The following is a 19,175-nucleotide window of genomic DNA, read 5'->3' on the forward strand; positions in this document are numbered from 1 at the left end:
GAAAAACGAGAGATAATCCCTGCCCCAGCACGCCGCCGGTCTTGTTATCGTTTGTGCTCTGAGTGCAACGCTCCTGTAATCTTTTTATTTTATATATATATTAAAAAAATAAATAAATAAATAAATCGTCTCTAAGGCGTATTTTGATCAATTGTATTTTCGAATGACTGATAATTTTTTAATTAATACGTTTATTTAGTTAATTATCGCGAGGATGTTTGTACAAATTCGTAGCTCGAAACGGAAGATAAATACAAAGGTTTATTTCATATGCACGTTTCGTGTTTCACGTGTACACTTTGATAATACTTTGAAAGAAAGAAAGAAAGAAAGAAAGAAAAATTGGAATCCAAATTGGAATTACTATACCAAGGAATGGGGCGTACAACGCAAGCATTAGTTGTAACTTATAACGACGCGAAACGTTCGAGGGATTCGAGGATATATTCCCAAGTTATAATCGAATGGATTCCATCCGACATTCAACGTCATATTATCGAACGTCATAATCACGTTAAAATTTCCAGTTATCTATATAACACATTTCCATCTTCTCAAAATCAATCTCAAGTTAATCCAAAAAATTTCGAATCGATGAATCCCACCCACGAGGGATCTCCATTCCCCGTGAAAATTTAACAAAACAACTCAACGATATTCAACGTAATATTATAGATCGATAATTTTACGAATCGTTCGTGCAATGATTCAAAATGAAAAGGAGAAAGAGAGAAGGGACAAGTGGAGGCGGTATATATAAACAACGAAGAAGAAGAAGAAGAAGAAAACAAGAGCAGCAAAAGAAGAAAAAGAGAAAGAAAAAGTATGCGGAGAGAAAAAAGGAAGAGACGAAGAGGGAAGAGGACGATAATACTACATTGGGCCGGCACGTGCACGCGGTTAAAAAGGTTCGCCGCAAGAGAGAAGTTTCGACGTTGCCGCGCGCTAGTTTATAAAAGCGGAACCGGCTGTCGTGATACGGATCTGACCAATCATAAAAGCCGCATAATGGCCACTTATTCATCCATTCCCGGTCCGTGGAACGAACAAAGGCGGAAATTAGTCAGCTTCGGTATGCTTATTAATTGACTGACATTTCCGTCATATTATTGTACAATGAATCGAAAGCGGAGCGTAGAGCCCTCGAAACCCCCGCGGCCGAAACCCTCCTCCTCGTCCGTCCGTTCATCGTACACCATAGTCGTCATCGTCGTCGTTACTCCGGGGGTTGCCATCGGGTTTCGTGGACGGCTTGGAACGTAATGCCCTCGGTACTTATGCTCGTCGCATAGATCACTACTCCTGCACTTGTGTATATATTATTAATCCTCTCGCCACGACAATGAGAAGAGACATATTTGTAATATTTCAACGTAATCTTGATTTTTAATATCCATAAAATGGATCCATAAAGGAAAGGTAAAAAGAGAAAAATATATATTTTTATTTTTATTGATTCGTGGAAAGGGAGATTCGAGATACCAAAGAGCGTGGATTACGGGGAAAAAGATTTTCATCAGAATTTTTCCATCCTCTTTCAATTTTCCATCGTGGTTCGGATTAATTAAAAAAAAAAGAAAAAAGAGGGGAGAAGGATAGTCGATATTGCATAAAGAAACAAACAAATCCCTTCCGATCCGGGGGCCGGAGATTAGGCAGGAAGGAAACGACAGGAACGTCGAACGTAGCGAAATGGCGGCCGACTATATAAATGGAGCCGATCCCGCTCCTCCTAATGGAAACTAATGACAGTCGAAAACGTGATCGCTTTGCGCGACGAAAGGGGGAGGAGGGGGTGGCGTACGACCGAACCGACCAGCCAGTCAGCCTGCCAGCCGTGAATGGAAAGAGGCAGAGAGAGAGAGAGAGGAGAGGGAGGGAAAAAATTAAAAAAAAAAAAGAAAAAAAGGAAGGAAGAAAGAAGCGCATGTCTCAAGGGTGCTTGGTGCGATTCCATCGCGAAGGACTCATCCTCGACAGGCTGAATACTATGGGCATTCAGAGCCCTTTTTTCCACGATAATTACACGCGAAGCCACTAATTACGACTTTGCATGGCGCGCATCCGCCAGGAGAGGAGAAAATGGAAGAAAGAAGGAGGAGGGTTGGGGAGGATCGCGGAGAACGGGTGAGACCTGGGATTGGAGATAGTTGGAAGATGGAAAATGGGGCGGAAATTAAAACGTTCGTCGTAGATTCCATTTTTTTTTTTTCTTTTTACCAATCTTTCCTATATATATATATATTTTCTTTTTAAAAAATAATTCCTTTTCGTTGCGTTTACAAAATCGAGCACGAAACGATTAATTTAATAATATCGACGAGGAAATAAAAATTCCCTTTCCTTGGACGACACTTTCATCCCAACGTAATTAGAATATTAATCGGGGGGCTGTTCGATCCCCAACCCCCTCCTCCTCTCCCGATTATGCATTCCGTTTTCCATCCCCTCGCAAGAGTCCCGTCTATTTTGTTTCCCTCGTGGTGTCTCCCTCGAATGATCGTCGCGAAAGGGGTTGAAAACATCTCTGAACGTCACCGGCCGGTTTAAACGTTTTCATTTCGTCCCACTGTCCTCCTCCTCCTCCTCCTCCTCCTCCTTCTCCCCCTTTCTTCCGTGTGAACACACGGCGTCCCCCAGCGCGGAAAGGAGAAGAAGAAAAAGGGAGGAAAAAGAAGAAACGAAAGAAGGGGGAAAGGAAGGAAAGCGAAAGGGGAGAAGGGTCGCCATGGCGTCAGCACGGGTCCGTAGCTGATTGGCCGATGGCAAGGGTACGCGTTTTTAGCCTCCCTTCGGATCTGCCCTCATTGTCATTTTAATTTCAATCCCCTCGGGGCCAACCGAAGGTGGAGCGAATCAGGGGTGAGAGAGCGGTGCCGACACGCATGCACCCTTCGCGAGATTACCCTCACGACTTGGTTACAACGCCGAGGGGGCCTTCTCTAACGGGTGTCCCCGGAGAAATTTTAGATATTACGGCTGGATATCACGCTGGGACGAGTTTTCTAGTTAAATGGTTCGCTTTATTATGTAGAATGCTTTATTATAGGCGAAAAGCTGTTATTAAGGATAAGATTCTTTTCCTTAGAGAGATTGAAAGACGCGAAGTTTTTTTAAATACGCGTTTGTTGAGTAATGAAAATTGTCGATTAAAGTAATAACTGATAAATGCATCGAAATAATGCATGGATCCTGCAAATTTAACATCTATGTTAAATTTTCTTCCATCGAGAAAGAATTCGAAAAGCTGGGAAAGAACGATCATTGCTTCACGTGAACGAACGAAGTATCTTCTTTGAAACGCGATTGAAAACTTGCCTTTAAAGAAAGATGTCCAGAAGAAGAAGAATTCCCCGAGTTTTTCGAAGTAAATCGAAGTGTCGAGGTCGAGATCGGTCGGACCTAGTTTTTCGAGGGGCGAGCGAGAGAAAAAGCGCCGTTCTTTGGCCGAAATTAAACGAGCGCGGTTCATCCCTCAGCCATCCGGCCGGCTTTTATTCGATTCGCGATGCGACAGCCGAGATAGCCGACACACCGTGCGGTTCATCCCCGACCTCTCCCTCCGTACCCGTAGACGCCTCTGAAAGCTTTTCCACCGACCGAGGGGGGGAGGGAATGGGAAAAGACACGAAGACGAGAAGAGAGAGAGAACCGATGGAGACAGAGACCAAGATAGAGGAAGAGAGAGAGAGAGGGAGCATAAGGAAGAGAGGTCGGAATCGAGGAGAGGGAGAGAAGGGACGAACGGAGGAGGATGGCTGATGTTCCATCATGGGGAATGAAAATCAGGAACCCCCTGGGGGCTCGGAATTAAAATGGCTGTCACACGCAACCGGGGGTTGTGCTCTTCCTGCGGAAAACCTCAACGAGAGGAGGCGGCATGAAAAGAACCCCTTTCTTCCCTCCGATCCCACCCTCCTTTTCCTACTTCTGCCACATTTTTTTCCCTCATTACCTTATCTCCCTCTTTTTCCCTCTCCTTCCTTTTTTTCTTCTCCCCCCTAGGCGCTACGCTTTTTCCACCTCTCCGTCCTTCTCTTTCTTCTTGTTTCTTGTTTGCTGCCTTCCATAGAGAGGAGAGAGGGAGATATCGAGACGTGGATTTCGTTGTCGCCGTTTTATTAGGATGTTGCAAATGAGGTTTGGTCGATTTTTTTCCCCCTTTTTACTTTTTCTTCTTTCTTTATTTCAGATATTTAGAGATAATTATTATATATATATAGGCGATGTTGTTGTTTATTTTATTTTATTTTTTTTCTCTCTCTCTTTTGAGTATAAAAGTTTAATTTGAGGGAAAAGTGATAATTGCTCGGCGCATTTTTTCAATTCACGGGAAAATGGATCGATAAGAATGGAGCCGATTATTTGTACCTATTATCAATTACATTTAATTACGTGGGGAAAGCTGGAGCGATATGAAATCACGGGGGTTAATGGAGCGTTATTCGTCGCTTAAATGGACGTTCCATCGACTACGTGCAATCAAACGTGATGCATTAAGGTACTACTCGACGAGAAGTAGACGAAGAAGCGATATTCCGACCGGTAATGAGCTATAAACATTTTTATTTATTCGCTTGCACCGACGCGAAAACTCTTCACTTTATTTCAATATTGATCGAATGAGAGATAAAAAAGAAGAAAAAAAAGAGAAGGAGGAGGAGGGAATTCTATAAAAATGGGGGAAAAGAAACTTTTATTCGTATTAAGAAAAAAGGAAGAAAAAAATCGACCAAGATAAAAATTACATACAAATATTTCGGCGAGGAAATGATTAATTACAAGAAGCTTTTAAATTGCGAAACTAAGCCAGATATAATACGCTGTGCAGTACAGTACAGTGTTTCATGAAACTCAATCGTGGTTGGGGTTTGAAGATCAACTATAATCGCGTTTGCCCTACTTAAAATGAAATCAAAAGGGAAATTAATCTAGTAGAACGTTTATGGGATCATTTCGAGCCGATAACCATTTATCGTTAAAAATCATATTTGAAACGTTCCGACGTAACGTAATTGAATTAAATTGAATCGATAAATTATTTTAAACATTCTGTTGCAGCCATATTTCTAGAAAAAAAAAAAAATTTCAAAAGATACAGGCGATCAAAATTTACAAATCAAATCGAACTATTCGCCATTATCTATTCCATTCTGAATTAATCTCCATCATAAAAATCACGAAGCAAATTCGAAATCAGGCCAAACGTAAGAATTAATTATAAAAAATACCGAAACCAAACGTTAACTTCAGGGTGAGTTAAAAATCGCAGATCGAAAAAAAAAAAATGACATAAGAGAAGAAATCGAACTGCCATTATCTATTCCAATTCTGAATTAATCTCCATCATAAAAATCACAAAGCAAATTCGAAATCAGGCCAAACGTAAGAATTATCAAAATACACCAAAACTAAACTTACTTCTAAAAAAAAGAAACAGGGTGAGTTAAAAATCGCAGATCGAAAAAAAAAAAACGACATAAGAGAAGAAATCGAACTGCCATTATCTATTCCAATTCTGAATTAATCTCCATCATAAAAATCACGAAGCAAATTCGAAATCAAGCCAAACGTAAGAATTAATTATAAAAAATACCAAAACCAAACGTTAACTTCTAAAAAAAAGAAACAGGGTCAGTTAAAAATCGCAGATCGAAAAAAAAAAAGACGAGATAAGAGAAGAAATCGAACTGCCATTATCTATTCCAATTCTGAATTAATCTCCATCATAAAAATCACAAAGCAAATTCGAAATCAGGCCAAACGTAAGAATTATCAAAATACACCAAAACTAAACTTATTTCTAAAAAAAAGAAACAGGGTGAGTTAAAAATCGCAGGTCGAAAAAAAAAAAACGACATAAGAGAAGAAATCGAACTGCCATTATCTATTCCAATTCTGAATTAATCTCCATCATAAAAATCACGAAGCAAATTCGAAATCAAGCCAAACGTAAGAATTAATTATAAAAAATACCAAAACCAAACGTTAACTTCTAAAAAAAAGAAACAGGGTGAGTTAAAAATCGCAGATCGAAAAAAAAAAACGACATAAGAGAAGAAATCGAACTGCCATTATCTATTCCAATTCTGAATTAATCTCCATCATAAAAATCACAAAGCAAATTCGAAATCAGGCCAAACGTAAGAATTAATTATAAAAAATACCGAAACCAAACGTTAACTTCAGGGTGAGTTAAAAATCGCAGATCGAAAAAAAAAAAATGACATAAGAGAAGAAATCGAACTGCCATTATCTATTCCAATTCTGAATTAATCTCCATCATAAAAATCACAAAGCAAATTCGAAATCAGGCCAAACGTAAGAATTATTAAAAAATACCAAAACCAAACGTTAACTTCTAAAAAAAAAAGAAACAGGGTGAGTTAAAAATCGCAGATCGAAAAAAAAAAACGACATAAGAGAAGAAATCGAACTGCCATTATCTATTCCAATTCTGAATTAATCTCCATCATAAAAATCACAAAGCAAATTCGAAATCAGGCCAAACGTAAGAATTATTAAAACGCACCAAAACCAAACTTACTTCTAAAAAAAAGAAACAGGGTGAGTTAAAAATCGCAGATCGAAAAAAAAAAGACGAGATAAAAGAAGAAAAGAGGGAGGGGAAAAAAAAAAGAAGAAAAACCGCAGCATCGAACGACGCGGTTCTTTCTTCGCCGCGAGGCTAGACCAGGGGTTAATCCCCCGTTGGCGGACGGGGGTGTGGGCGACGCACGCGAAAATTGCGCCTTTTTTTCGCGAGGCTGCCTTTTTCCCGGGCGTATCCGGCGCGCGATATCTCGCTGCGCCCCGTCTTTTCTTCTCATTACTCGGCCGCCTCCCCCCGCCCCCATTCCCTTTCGCAGTCGGGTGAACGTCGCCCGTGCACCGCCGTCATCCACCCCTGGCCTCACTGACTCATCGGGGGCGTCTAATAATGTCGCCAGCCAGGCGTTCCACGTACCATCCACCACCCCTCCTCCCACCCGCTCCTTCTTTGGCCACCCTTCCTCTCTCTCTCTCCTCCCCGTTGGGTTACCGTTGAGGGGTTGATAGGAGAAGGGGAGGGGGCGATGTGACGGGCGGCGAGATAAAGCGAGGGGAAGACGAGAAACGGGGTGAAAAACGAGAGAGAGAGAGAGAGAGTCGAGGAGGGATGGAGGACAGGTGAAAATGTGAACAGAGGGAAAATACGGGGGAGGAGGAAGGATGGAAAGTAGAGAATGGAGAAGAGAGAGAGAGAGAGAGGGATGTTGCACTATCTCTGCCGCCGACAAAATGAGCCTCGCCAGCCACCGTCCTCTTTCCTGTCCTCCTCCTCCTCCTCTTCTTCGTCCGCCTCCTCCTCTCTTCCCTCCTTGGCAGCCATGCACAGCACTTCTAACCCAGGCTGCAACCGCCGATGCAGCCGCGGGAAAAGCAGCGAGAAAACGATTCGCGCCACCGTTCTCCTTTTCCTTCCTCCTCCTCTCTTTCTCTCTCTCGCCCTCACCTCTTCGTGTCTGCACGGAGGGAGGAACTTTTCCAACGAGCTGCTTCCAACTTGTCCCGCGATTGTTTCGTCCCTTTTCTTCCCTCTGTCCACCCCCTATCCGCAATACCTTCTATAGTTGTACGCGGATCCGCTCGCGTTTCTCGCAGGCGGCTGCACGGATATATATATATATACCTGTTCGTCGGTTGATATTTTTTTTTTACCCTGTTTCGTTTTTTTTTTGGAATGGTTCCTTTGGTATTTGGGAGGGTTGATTCCATCGGGATGCACGACGTTTGATCGAGTTACTCCCTTTGTCGCGCACCTTTTCCACGGATCGGTGTGTCGCTCGGTCCACGATTGGATCTCGCGATTTGGTTCAAAATTTTTCCTCTCTTTTCTTCCTTTTTTTTTGTAAAATAGTTTCGAGGTATCGATTCGACAAAGAACGAAGAGAATTGATTCTTTTCAGAGAAGGAGCTCGTTCCCAACTTTCCGTATAAATGGGAAGGAAATCTAATTTTCCACGCTCGTATCCGCTTTTCCGCCTCGCCTCGGATGGATGGATTAAAAGGGACAAGTGAATGTTTAATACCTTAATAGGGGAAAGGAAAGCGGTACCGCGTAAATCGAGTCTCGCAATAGACGTAAAACGGGGAGCCTGATATTGACAGGAATCGGCGAACTTGCCCCCCCCTTCCCTATCGCGAAGGGTTTGTTTTGCCTTTATACTGGGGATGACACGTTGCGCAGATAGGTGTGGTGCATGCCTCTGTGTAACTACCCCCGCTCGATGCGCGCACGCGGATGCGTGAAATGGTGGAAAACGGACGGCAGGAGGTCCCCCGATGACCGCCAATAATTAACCGGAAATTAAATAAAGTAACCTTGTTTCCCCATCTGACGAGGACAAAATTTCTGCGAAATTCTTATTCGACGTATTTCGACGAAATTTGCGCAAAGGAAAAATTGGATTTGATTGGTGTCGAAAATTTTTATATTCCATACGAATGAAAATTAAATGTTTGTATTTTGGTATTGGAGAGATTGGAAAATTTCCATTGATTTTTTTATATTGGAAAAAAATGGACAAAAGTTTGATAGAAGTCGAAATAGATAGATTTTGGGATTCTTGAATTCTCGAATCGTGAAAATTTGGTTGGAATTTCTCTTTGAAGAAGGATCGTATTTCGCGAAAGGATGGATGAGAAAATCCAAAGGTTGCATGTTTCTAGGAAACTGATGATCTGCAGACCGTATTATTCCCTCGAAGTTGCAAACAATAGCGGGGGGGGGGTAATTCGAGTTTCTCGTAGGATCAAATTATTTGCATTTTACACTTCGTTAAACGAATTGAAACATAAGTAACCACGGTTTAATGAACGCGCAGAGTTCGTTTATTTACGTTTTAATTATTCTCGCTTTCCCTTCGCCGGTCCGAATAAACACGCTCTTAAAAATTCACCGCACGAAAGAAGTTTATTATTTTATGCTCATTACCATGCACCGCACGGCAAAAATCAATTAACCCAAGAACTCCCCGGGAAAACCGTAATTATCTGCCATTTTTATCAACGCTTAAAAATAATGAATATAATTAATTACGCGAGATCGATGTAATTTCGCGAAATAAATCATTCGTTCTTTTTTCTTTCTTTCTTTCTTTCTTTTTTTATTTTATTTTATTTTTATTAGAATAACTAAATGAACAATATCGTTCCTTCAACTCGATTCATTTTGACTTCAATCGTTGTTTTCAACTTGATTCTTCGTTCGAGTCGTTACACGATAAATTGCTATTATTTTAATAAAATTTCACTTTCGTCATTTCCTTTCTTCCTCATTTATGATTCACTCGTAAACCCTTTTTATTAATGCTTTTTCAAATGAAATAAAATATCCTGAAATCTATCTGGAGAAATTCCAAATAGCAGTTCTTTTTTCCTCTTTATTTTTCCACCTTTTACATTATATATATTTAATATACATTCTTTTTCGTTCTTCCTCGATATTCGATTTATCCTTTTTTCGATAAATAGAATATTTTTTCGGACGAAAAAAGTACCTTTTATATTTTTATCGCATAACAAGGTAAAAAAAACGTCACGCATAATGCGAACAATCTATCACATTACTTTCCATTGTTCTCGTTATCTAGAACTTATTATTACGCGATATTTTTTCACCGGATAAAAGTCAAAATTCGACAGGCAGGAATTATTATTTCAAACGTTGCCCGTTTTAATTGTAATTATCATCAAAAGAACGCCTTCGCGATTCCCTTTTCCGTAATTTAATCCCGCGCAGTTTACCTTCTTTTCTTCTAGCCTACTTAATCCTTTCGAAACCTTTTTTCTTTTTTGCTTCGAATTAAAGAAAAGAATTAGATTTCAATCTCTCAAATTGTACTCGGACGAAATCTATCTATTTATTACGAAAATGGAGTAAATTTTCAAACGCTTCATTTGAGAGATTTAAAAGAAAGAAAAAATAATAAATAAACCTCATTTTTGTGAAAATTGTATTCCTTCGTTGATAAATCCAACAATTAAATTAATTACGAATAATAAACTTGAAACACCTTCGAATAATTACGAAATTCATATATTATTTACAAATTATGAATTTCTATGATGAATATAAGATATGAAAGTAAAATAAATAACTAAATATCTTACATCATTTTCGTGTCATTTTATCGAAAATAAATTCCTCCTCCAAAAAAAAAGAAATGAGAAGAGCAGCAAAAACAGTTACATTATCGAAACGAGCGTTGTGAATTACACGGGAAAAGAGCAGGCACGAAAACGCTCGAAAATAAATACCTATGACCGGAGGCTAGGATACGCGCGAACCGCCTCCGCCACCCCTTTTATGAAACACAGAGGTTTGGAGGAGGAGGAGGAGGAGGTGGTGGTGGCGATAGTGGCGGTGGTGGTGGTTAGCGACTGTATTTTGACTTCTACATCGTTCGTTCTCACCCCGCGAAATATAATCTCGCCGATCGCGCACCGCCATCAAGTAGCAATATCCTGGAGTAGACACGTGCAACGGCGGACAAAGCGCTTCGATTTCGCTGATAGCGATCAAAGTAACTTTGTTCGCGGTTCGCCGAGCTCTGTATTCCCGGCTGTTAGCCGGCCGCCAGATTGTTTCTCGTTCGCGTTCTCTGCGCTATCCAATGTCGCGAAAATTTCTCCCTTTCCTTTTTTCTCTCTCTTCCCTCATCCTTCCTCCATCTATTTCAATAAATGAGAGAGGTAGAAAGAATCCTCCAAGATGGATGTATACGGGATAAATTTCGTTAAAAGGATCATTAATTAAAATTAATTAAAATCAGAAGAGAAATCTCCGATCCCTCGAAGAATCGAAAATTGATTCTCGTTCGAAGATAATCTTCATACACACTTTGAAAAGGAGAGAGAGAGAAGGATAAAGATATTCAAGGAAAAGAAGTTAGGGGAGGAGGTCGTAGGAGGGAATTTAGTAAATCGAGTTGGCCTTCCCGTGGAGGGTGTCGGTGCGTCTGTCCACCATATTGATCGCGGAGGCACCCCTGGTGGCTGCCTATACACAGCCACTCGCACAGTCTCAGCGCCTCGCACACTCGCCAACTTGTTACGTGTACGTGCAACGTGAATCGATGTGGCGGCCACGGAGAGGAGGACACGTACACGCACACGTGCAGGAAGGGAAGGAAGGAAGGAGAGAAATGCTCGGTCCACGGGCGGGCGGAGAGCGCATAACGTATAATACACGTAGGGTGCGCGAGGTGGAGGAGAAGGGGGAGGCAGAGACGGGAGAAGTACATAGGGATCCGTTACAGGACCGAGTTTAGGGGTGGCTTTCGCCCTACGGTCCAGAGGGGGCTGGCGCCGGAAGGAGGGCGAGAGGGTTGGCGGGCAGGCGAGGGGTGGCCCCAGCGAGCGGGGGTGGCCAGGAAAGGAGGGAGAGATGAGGGACTCGGCTGGCGTTGGAGCCGACACTCGCGGGTGCCGGCGTTTCCATGGCTACCACCACCCTCGCTGTGAACAAGCCCTCCACGTCATATTGGCATAGTATATTCCCCGCACCATAAAGCCAAATAATCTACCGAGTGATCCAATCTGAGGGGGCCGTGGCGATGTGCCGTCGCACAGCTGCGTCGCGACACCGTCGTCGTCCTCCTGCCTCCCATCCTTCTCCATATTCCACCCTATTATTCCACCACCGCGATACTTTCCTTCGCGTACCTTCGCGTAATAAAACAGACCAATGGAGGCCGACCGATATCGAATAGTTTTCGACCACCATGCTTCTTCCTTCATGTGCGTTCTCGTGCGTGTCTCGAGAGGGGTGAGGCTTCTTTTTATCTCCGCGTCTCGGCCAGTATTCCGCATTGGCCGTAGCAACGTATACGGAATACCGAGTGTGGACAGAGCCTCTCTCTCTCTCTTCCTTTTTTCTTTATTTGAGACGCGCAGTTCCTAGCTCTTCTCCTCGGCTCGCTTCGAAACCCTTGTAAGCCTGAAGAACACTCGCGAAATGGAGTATTCCAGCGTTAGCTATTGCTCGGTACACTCTCGCTGGAAAACTTTCCATCTCTAGGTAGTAGGTCGTAAATAAAATTCCCCGCCGGTTGCGTTTGTTTAACTTTCGCGACACTCGAAACGTTACATCCGCGTGCAACACCGAGTTGCTCAGAATTAATCGTGTACAATTCTTGTTCGATATCGACGATATCGTAATCTCTCTCTTTTTAATAAATTTTAAACAAGTTTTTCCTTTTCCTCCTTCTCCGTGTATTTTATCTCCTTCGTGTTTTCGTCAGAGGAGAGGGAGATAGACGCGTTGGTTAAAAATTAGATGCGCAGAGTATTGGATGGATCGAGACAACTGTGATCGAAACAAACTGTGACCGCCTCGGGCCACTTTGCGCGATTCGTTTAGTTACATTTGTTTCCTTCCTCCTATTTCCGCCCTATCGGTCTCCCTCTTTTTACCGTAACCCGTTTCGCGATAACTACCTGACAAAATTGCATACGCGGCGATGGCCGCGGGCCATGCTGTGATATCGGCCGCCATCGAAATTACAAATTTACTCCCGAGGAAATCGTCGAAAGAATTTTTATTTCTTCCTGTTACGGAGGGGGAGGGGAGGGAGAACTTTGACATCTCCTCACTCTGGCTAATTTTTTTCTAAAATTCACTTTTTATTTCATTTGAATTTTCGACAAACTTTTCTTTTCTTCTTTTTTTCTCGAGCGTTCCCTTGGAGAAGAATTATTTTTAAAAGATAAATAAATAAAGGAATGAATACAGGTTTCGAGGTTTTTTGGGAAAGACGAGTGTTATAATATTTGTGAATTCTGTATTTTTTTCGAATCTCTTTTATTAATTGTTCTTTGGAATTTTTATTCTTCTTAAGGTTCTTCTTTCAGGAAATAATGTATATGTGTAGAGAAGAGGAAACAGTATTAACGAAAGGTCTATAAATTCTATTTAGACGTTAATATAAATTACATAATTAAACGAAACGTTAACATATTCGATAATATAAATTAATATGGCACGATAAATACAATAATTGACGTGCAAATTAAATCTTTTGTAGGAACGTACGTTTTACATATTCGATCGTATAAATTCCACAACTGTCGTTTCCCTGACGTTAAAAAATATTATTGCGGAAGCAACAAACTCGAGATCGCCAATTCGATAAACACGAACAGAAAAAGAAAGAAACTTCGATAGAACTACGAGATAGATTCTGAAAAAAAGAAAAAAAAAGACGAATTTATGAATTTATCTCGCAAGATATTTCTCTCGATCTTCTTCTTCTTCTTCCTTGGATTTTTGATTTTTCAGATTCGAGAGAAATCCTCGTGCGTGAAAAACACCACGAATGGAATGAAAATCGCGCAAGAGAGCGGCGAAGAAGCAAGAAGCAGGATGGAGGGAGGAAAAAAATATACAAAATTGGAACGATCATGCGTGGGGAAATTGAAATTACGAGAGTCGATTTATAGCGTGGAATATAAATAAAAGCCAGGCTTGAAATTTTTCACGAGATAAAAGAACAAAAGAAGGGGGACAAATGAGAGAGGGAGAGAGAGAGAGAGAAAATGAGAATTACTAAAATATTTATCGACGCATCGAGGCTGATGGTATCCGCGGTCAAACACGTTGGAATACGCGGTCTCGAATTTCATTGAAATTGAAAAATCATTCGGGACGAGTTTTGATATTGGTAAATAATCATAGTTTTATTTAACGGTAGGAAAATTCCTATAGGAGAAATGGGGGAGAAGGGGGGGATAAAATGATTTTATATCGCTGAATTTATAGATAGATTAACTCGAAAATGTAAAAATCGAAATACGAATTATTTTGTACGAAATATATAAAATTCGAGATCTCTCTCTCTCTCTCTCTCTCTGTCGTCGATTGGAAATATTCTTTGCAGAATCCACGACTCGTCGATCGTTCGTCGATGGTTCGATGTGAAAAAATTGCGACTAACGCTTTTTGATTTCATCGTTGCATACCGCCGCGACTCTTAATCAAGCCAATAATTTGGGACGAGCGAGGAATTTTTGAGCTTCCAACCTTTTTCCGCTTCAATGAATTTTTATCCTGCGCGCGTAACTTATCGCGAATTATCTCGCGAACGAACAATCTGCGACCAATTAATCGCCGCATTTCACCAATTCATCAATTAATCACACACTTTCCCGATAAAATCTAATTGTACATTAACACGTTGTACTATATAGTACGAAAGTACGGTTTGATCTCTTGGAATATTATCATTTAAAAATTTTATTATTAATTAAACGTTTCAATTGAGATGAAATCTTTATTAGACAAACTTGATAAAAAAAAAACTAAAAAGAAGAAGAACTTTGTCAAATGAGAAATCATAAATTTCGTGCAATGTTATATAGATATTCCAAAAGAAAAAAATTTGAAAATATTTCTCATTCTCTCTTGGATCTCTTGGGATATTATCATTTAAAAATTTTACTATTAACTAAACGTTTCAATTGAGATGAAATCTTTATTAGACAAACTAGATAAAGAAAAAATTAAAAAGAGGAAGAACTTTGTCAAATGAGAAACCATAAATTTTGTGCAGTGTTATATAGATATTCCAAAAGAAAAAAATTTGAAAATATTTCTCATTCTCTCTTGGATCTTTTGGAATATTATCATTTAGAATTCTTACTATTCTAACTTAAACGTTTCAATTGAGATGAAATCTTTATTAGACAAACTAGATAAAGAAAAACTAAAAAGAGGAAGAACTTTGTCAAATGAGAAACCATAAATTTTGTGCAGTGTTATATAGATATTCCAAAAGAAAAAAACTTGAAAATATTTCTCATTCTTTCTTAGATCTCTTGGGATATTATCATTTAGAAATCTTATTATTAGCTAAATGTTTCAATTAAAATGAAATCCTCTCTACTAGACAAACTAGATAAAAAAAAAAATTAAAAAAAGGAAGAACTTTGTCAAATGAGAAACCATAAATTTCGTGCAGTATTATATATATATAGATATTCCAAAAGATCGAGTGAAAGATTTAGAAAAAAATTTGAAAATATTCATTCTCTCTTGGATCTCTTGGAATATTATCATTTAGAAATCTTACTATTAACTAAACGTTTCAATTGAGATGAAATCTTTATTAGATAAAGTAGATAAAAAAAAACTAAAAAGAGGAAGAACTTTGTCAAATGAGAAACCATAAATTTCGTGCAGTATTATATATATATAAATATTCCAAAAGATCGAGTGAAAGGTTTAGAAAAAAATTTGAAAATATTCATTCTCTCTTGGATCTCTTGGAATATTATCATTTAGAAATCTTACTATTAACGTTTCAATTGAGATGAAATCTTTATTAGACAAACTAGATAAAAAAAACTAAAAAGAGGAAGAACTTTGTCAAATGAGAAACCATAAATTTCATACAGTGTTATCGTTATATATATCAGGTATTCCAAAAGATCGAATCGGAGATCGAGTGAAAGGTTTAGAAAAAAATTTGAAAATATTCATTCTCTCTTGAATCTCTTGGAATATTATCATTTAGAAATCTTACTATTAACTTAAACGTTTCAATTGAGATGAAATCTTTATTACACAAACTAGATAAAAAAAAAACTAAAAAGGAAGAACTTTGTGAAATGAGAAACCATGTGTTATATAGATATTCCAAAAGATCGAATCGGGGATCGAGTGAAATGTCTAGAAAAAGAAGGGAAAATTTCGAAAACTAAGAAATTTTCCCGCGATTCTGGAAAAATTTACCAACCGTGGATAAAAATGGCCCCTCGTAAAAAGGATGAAGAGAGAGCGAAAGAAACGGGCGAAAAAAATCGCTGGTGCAGATATTCCCAGGGGAGGGATCGGTTTTCCAACGGCAAAAATGCAAGGGGCGGAGGGTCCCGCGTGGAAGAGCAATTAATAATGCTCCCACGGAATTATATCGGCCATGAAGGGCAGGGCTCAGGTGTGCAAACAAGCCCGCGGTCGAAATTACCGAAAACTCTCGGCTGCACCGGGATTTAATCTCTCGCCTACGGCCGATTGCCTTTGCTTTCCGAGCGCGCGCCTTGTCGCCATTGGCGATCCAGCCAATCCCTGCGAAAAATCCCCGGACCTAACCTTCGAGGCAAAGAGAAACGAATAAAAAGAAAAAAACAAATCTGAAAGGAAAACGTGGATGGATTTCTTCCATCGATCTTCGAATAAAGAAAGAAAGAAAAACTGGAGAAAAGAGTGTCTACTTTGATCACTTTTAGTAGCTCACTCTTCGTGCAACGTTAAAAAATATTGCTTATGGGGGGGGAGAAATAGAATTTTTGGAAAGTCGACGGGTAGGGGTTAATGCGGAGACGAAGAAATGGCGAGGATAGCGGAGGATAGTTGGTCCCAGGCGGATTTCCTTTGCAGGCAAAGTCAGGTAAGAGAGCGACAGTTGGCCCTTTGAAATTCGAATTGTTCGCCAGCGGCGAGTGAGCAAGCGTTTCGTCGGCTTCTCCGGTTTCAACCGTCTAACCGCTTTCAGCACACTTCGGCCTGGACACCGTGCGACAATAAAACACATGAAAAAATGTAAAATAAATCGTGGACCGCTTCCTTTTTTCGGCCGCCTGGGCCATGGAACCGCGGCTTATTCCCTAACATCAACGGGGCCACGCTCTTTTCATCCTTGCAACGATTATGATTCTCGCGAAAATTCAGTTGATAAAGGAGTTTCGTTCAATAATTAGTTCAACAATTTATAATCGTTTAATCGAAGAAATTAAAACGTGTGAAAACGTGTTTCTATTCTAACAAAGTTTCATTCGATTGAATGCGAGTTATTGACTCGAGGAAACTTTCAAAGTTTCAAATATCAAGAATTTATTACATCCTTATATTTCAATTCCTTAATAATCGAAGAATGAATCGATTTGTAATCCGTTGTTCGTAATCCAAGTACTACAATTTTTTCTAAATCTTAATTTCTTCCAAACTTGTACTTTATATAATATACATGCAATTTTTCCGAGCTCCAACTTCAAATTCTATAATAAAAATAATAAAATATATATATATATATATTTATATAAATATATAATTATATTAAATATATAATATATAATATTATTATATACTATAATAAAATAATTTAAGCAATTATTATCCTTTAAACTATTCCAATTGCTATTAATTTTATCCGAAAAGAAACGATAATATTTCTAACAACATACAATTCCAATATTATCGTGTACAACGATTTCGAAGAATCGAAACATTAATGGCTCGATATACGCAAATTGTGTACATTCGTAATCTTTGTTTCCATTCGAAGACGAGAAAGCGGCAACAGTCACGGTCGGGACGCGTTATGCGTCGCACGTGCTGCCACTCGAAACGTCCATCCACGAAGTTTTTAAAACCGACGCGCAATTAATTCCACGGATGGTAATTGAATGGAGAATGGGCAAGGGGTCGGTTAATAGGGTGACCTGCAACGGATCCATCCGGGGTGCACGCACACACACACATACGGGGGGGATGAAATGTAAAGGAGAAGCGATAGGAGAAAGGCTTTGATTGGTCAGCCGGCGCTTGTTCGCTCGCATTGCTAATTTCCCATTGCTTTGGATCAACCTTTCTTCTCATCAATCTGTTATCCGCTTGCACATCTGGCCTCGCCTTGTTCTATCGCGTCAAAAGAAAAAAAGGAGAAAAAAATCTCCAGGCGCAAATATTGCATAAGACGTATAGGGATATACCTGGCTCAACATTACGAGGATCGAGGAGGAGATTGGTTGTTTTGAATCGTAGAAAAAGATTTGTGATATTTGCTTGAGTGGTTTTCGCTGTTGGAGGAGAAAGTTAGACTTGTTGAGGGTATACAAATAGACGCGTAAGAGTATTTTAGATGGAGGAAGTACGGAGTGAAATTGAGTTAAACTTCTCGATACTGGGTTAAAGCTTCATTGGAAAGATTGTTGAAGTAGCGACCAAGTAGAGTCGTCTTGGATCGTCTTCGAGAATTTACGTAAATGGACGCAAAGGATTATTTTAAAAAGAGGAGAAAAAGAAGAAGGTGTTATTATACCCAATTTTATTAAATCCTTCGATATCAATCACTAATTGATAAACCTTTTTCCTATTCTTCTTTTGTTTCCAGAATATTTATTTACATTGAGAGAAACGCCCTTTGAAGAAACGGATTCGAAGAAGTATAAAGTAAACTTATCAATTATTCCATCTCCTAGAAATCTCTCCAAAAAAGAAAAACCATACAATTTCCACATCTCCCCTAATTCTATACCAATAACAATACACGATTCTTGTCCCCTTTCCTTTGAAAATATCTTCCATCAGTCCCAGCGAAATTTCCAAACGAGGAAACTCATTCCAGGTCACGAAGAGGCGAAATCCAGGCTAACTGGAGCACTCGACGGGGCCCATGCTCGTCCCCGAAACGCGAAAAGCCTCTCTTTCTCTCCAGAAGGAGAGCAAAGCCTTCGTGAGAGGCCGGCGGGCACTCGAAAGAGAGAGAGATCGCGCGCTTCCTTCGCGGACACGGTTGTTCGTCATTTGCCAGGGGGTTTGTTTGCGCTCTCGCTGTCCCGACGTGGATACCGTGAGCCCTATTATCGCGATGGCCGCTTGTTTCCTTGGCCGTGGCGAGGGGAAGAATCGCCGGGAGGGGAACAGAGAAAGAGAGAGGAGGAGGAAAGGAAGGAAAGGAGAGCAACGAGCAAGAGAAAACGAGTGGAGGAAGCTGGTTGCAGCTTGTTAGCAGCGGTAACTTGTTAGTCGAGCCACTCCACTAGAAACTAGAGAGAAGAAGAAGAAGGAGGAGGAGGACTCTTCTTCGCCTGTTCTTTTCCAGAGTCGGCTCTGACGCGGAAGAAGAAGAAGAAGAAGAGGAAGAAAGAGGAGGAAATTCCTGAGCTCGGCGGCCTTGTTTCTCTCTATATACTCACCGGAAACCAATCGAGATTGTCGGGGCTACGATCGAGAAGTCCGCTCCGATACGCCCTCGACGAACGAGGCTGGCCTTTGTTCGAAATGACCTCTACCACTCCCTTCGAGAACCATTGTTGCCCTTCGATCTCCTCCGGCCTCTCCTTCTTCAGCTTTTCCGCGATTGGCGCGGCTGAAAGACTTATTGGGAAATTGGCCCAAAGTTTGTACTCCGTAG

At 40.3% G+C, this 19,175-nt stretch overlaps 1 protein-coding gene across 2 annotated transcripts in view; it reads right to left on the bottom strand.

Moving 5' to 3' along the window:
• Positions 1–19,175, bottom strand: part of LOC411185 (Fanconi anemia group J protein) — a 63,818-nt gene that overhangs the window by 19,395 nt on the left and 25,248 nt on the right. The window lies entirely within an intron of this gene.

Source organism: Apis mellifera, linkage group LG7 (genome assembly GCF_003254395.2).
Source record: "Apis mellifera strain DH4 linkage group LG7, Amel_HAv3.1, whole genome shotgun sequence".
NCBI lineage: Eukaryota > Metazoa > Arthropoda > Insecta > Hymenoptera > Apidae > Apis > Apis mellifera.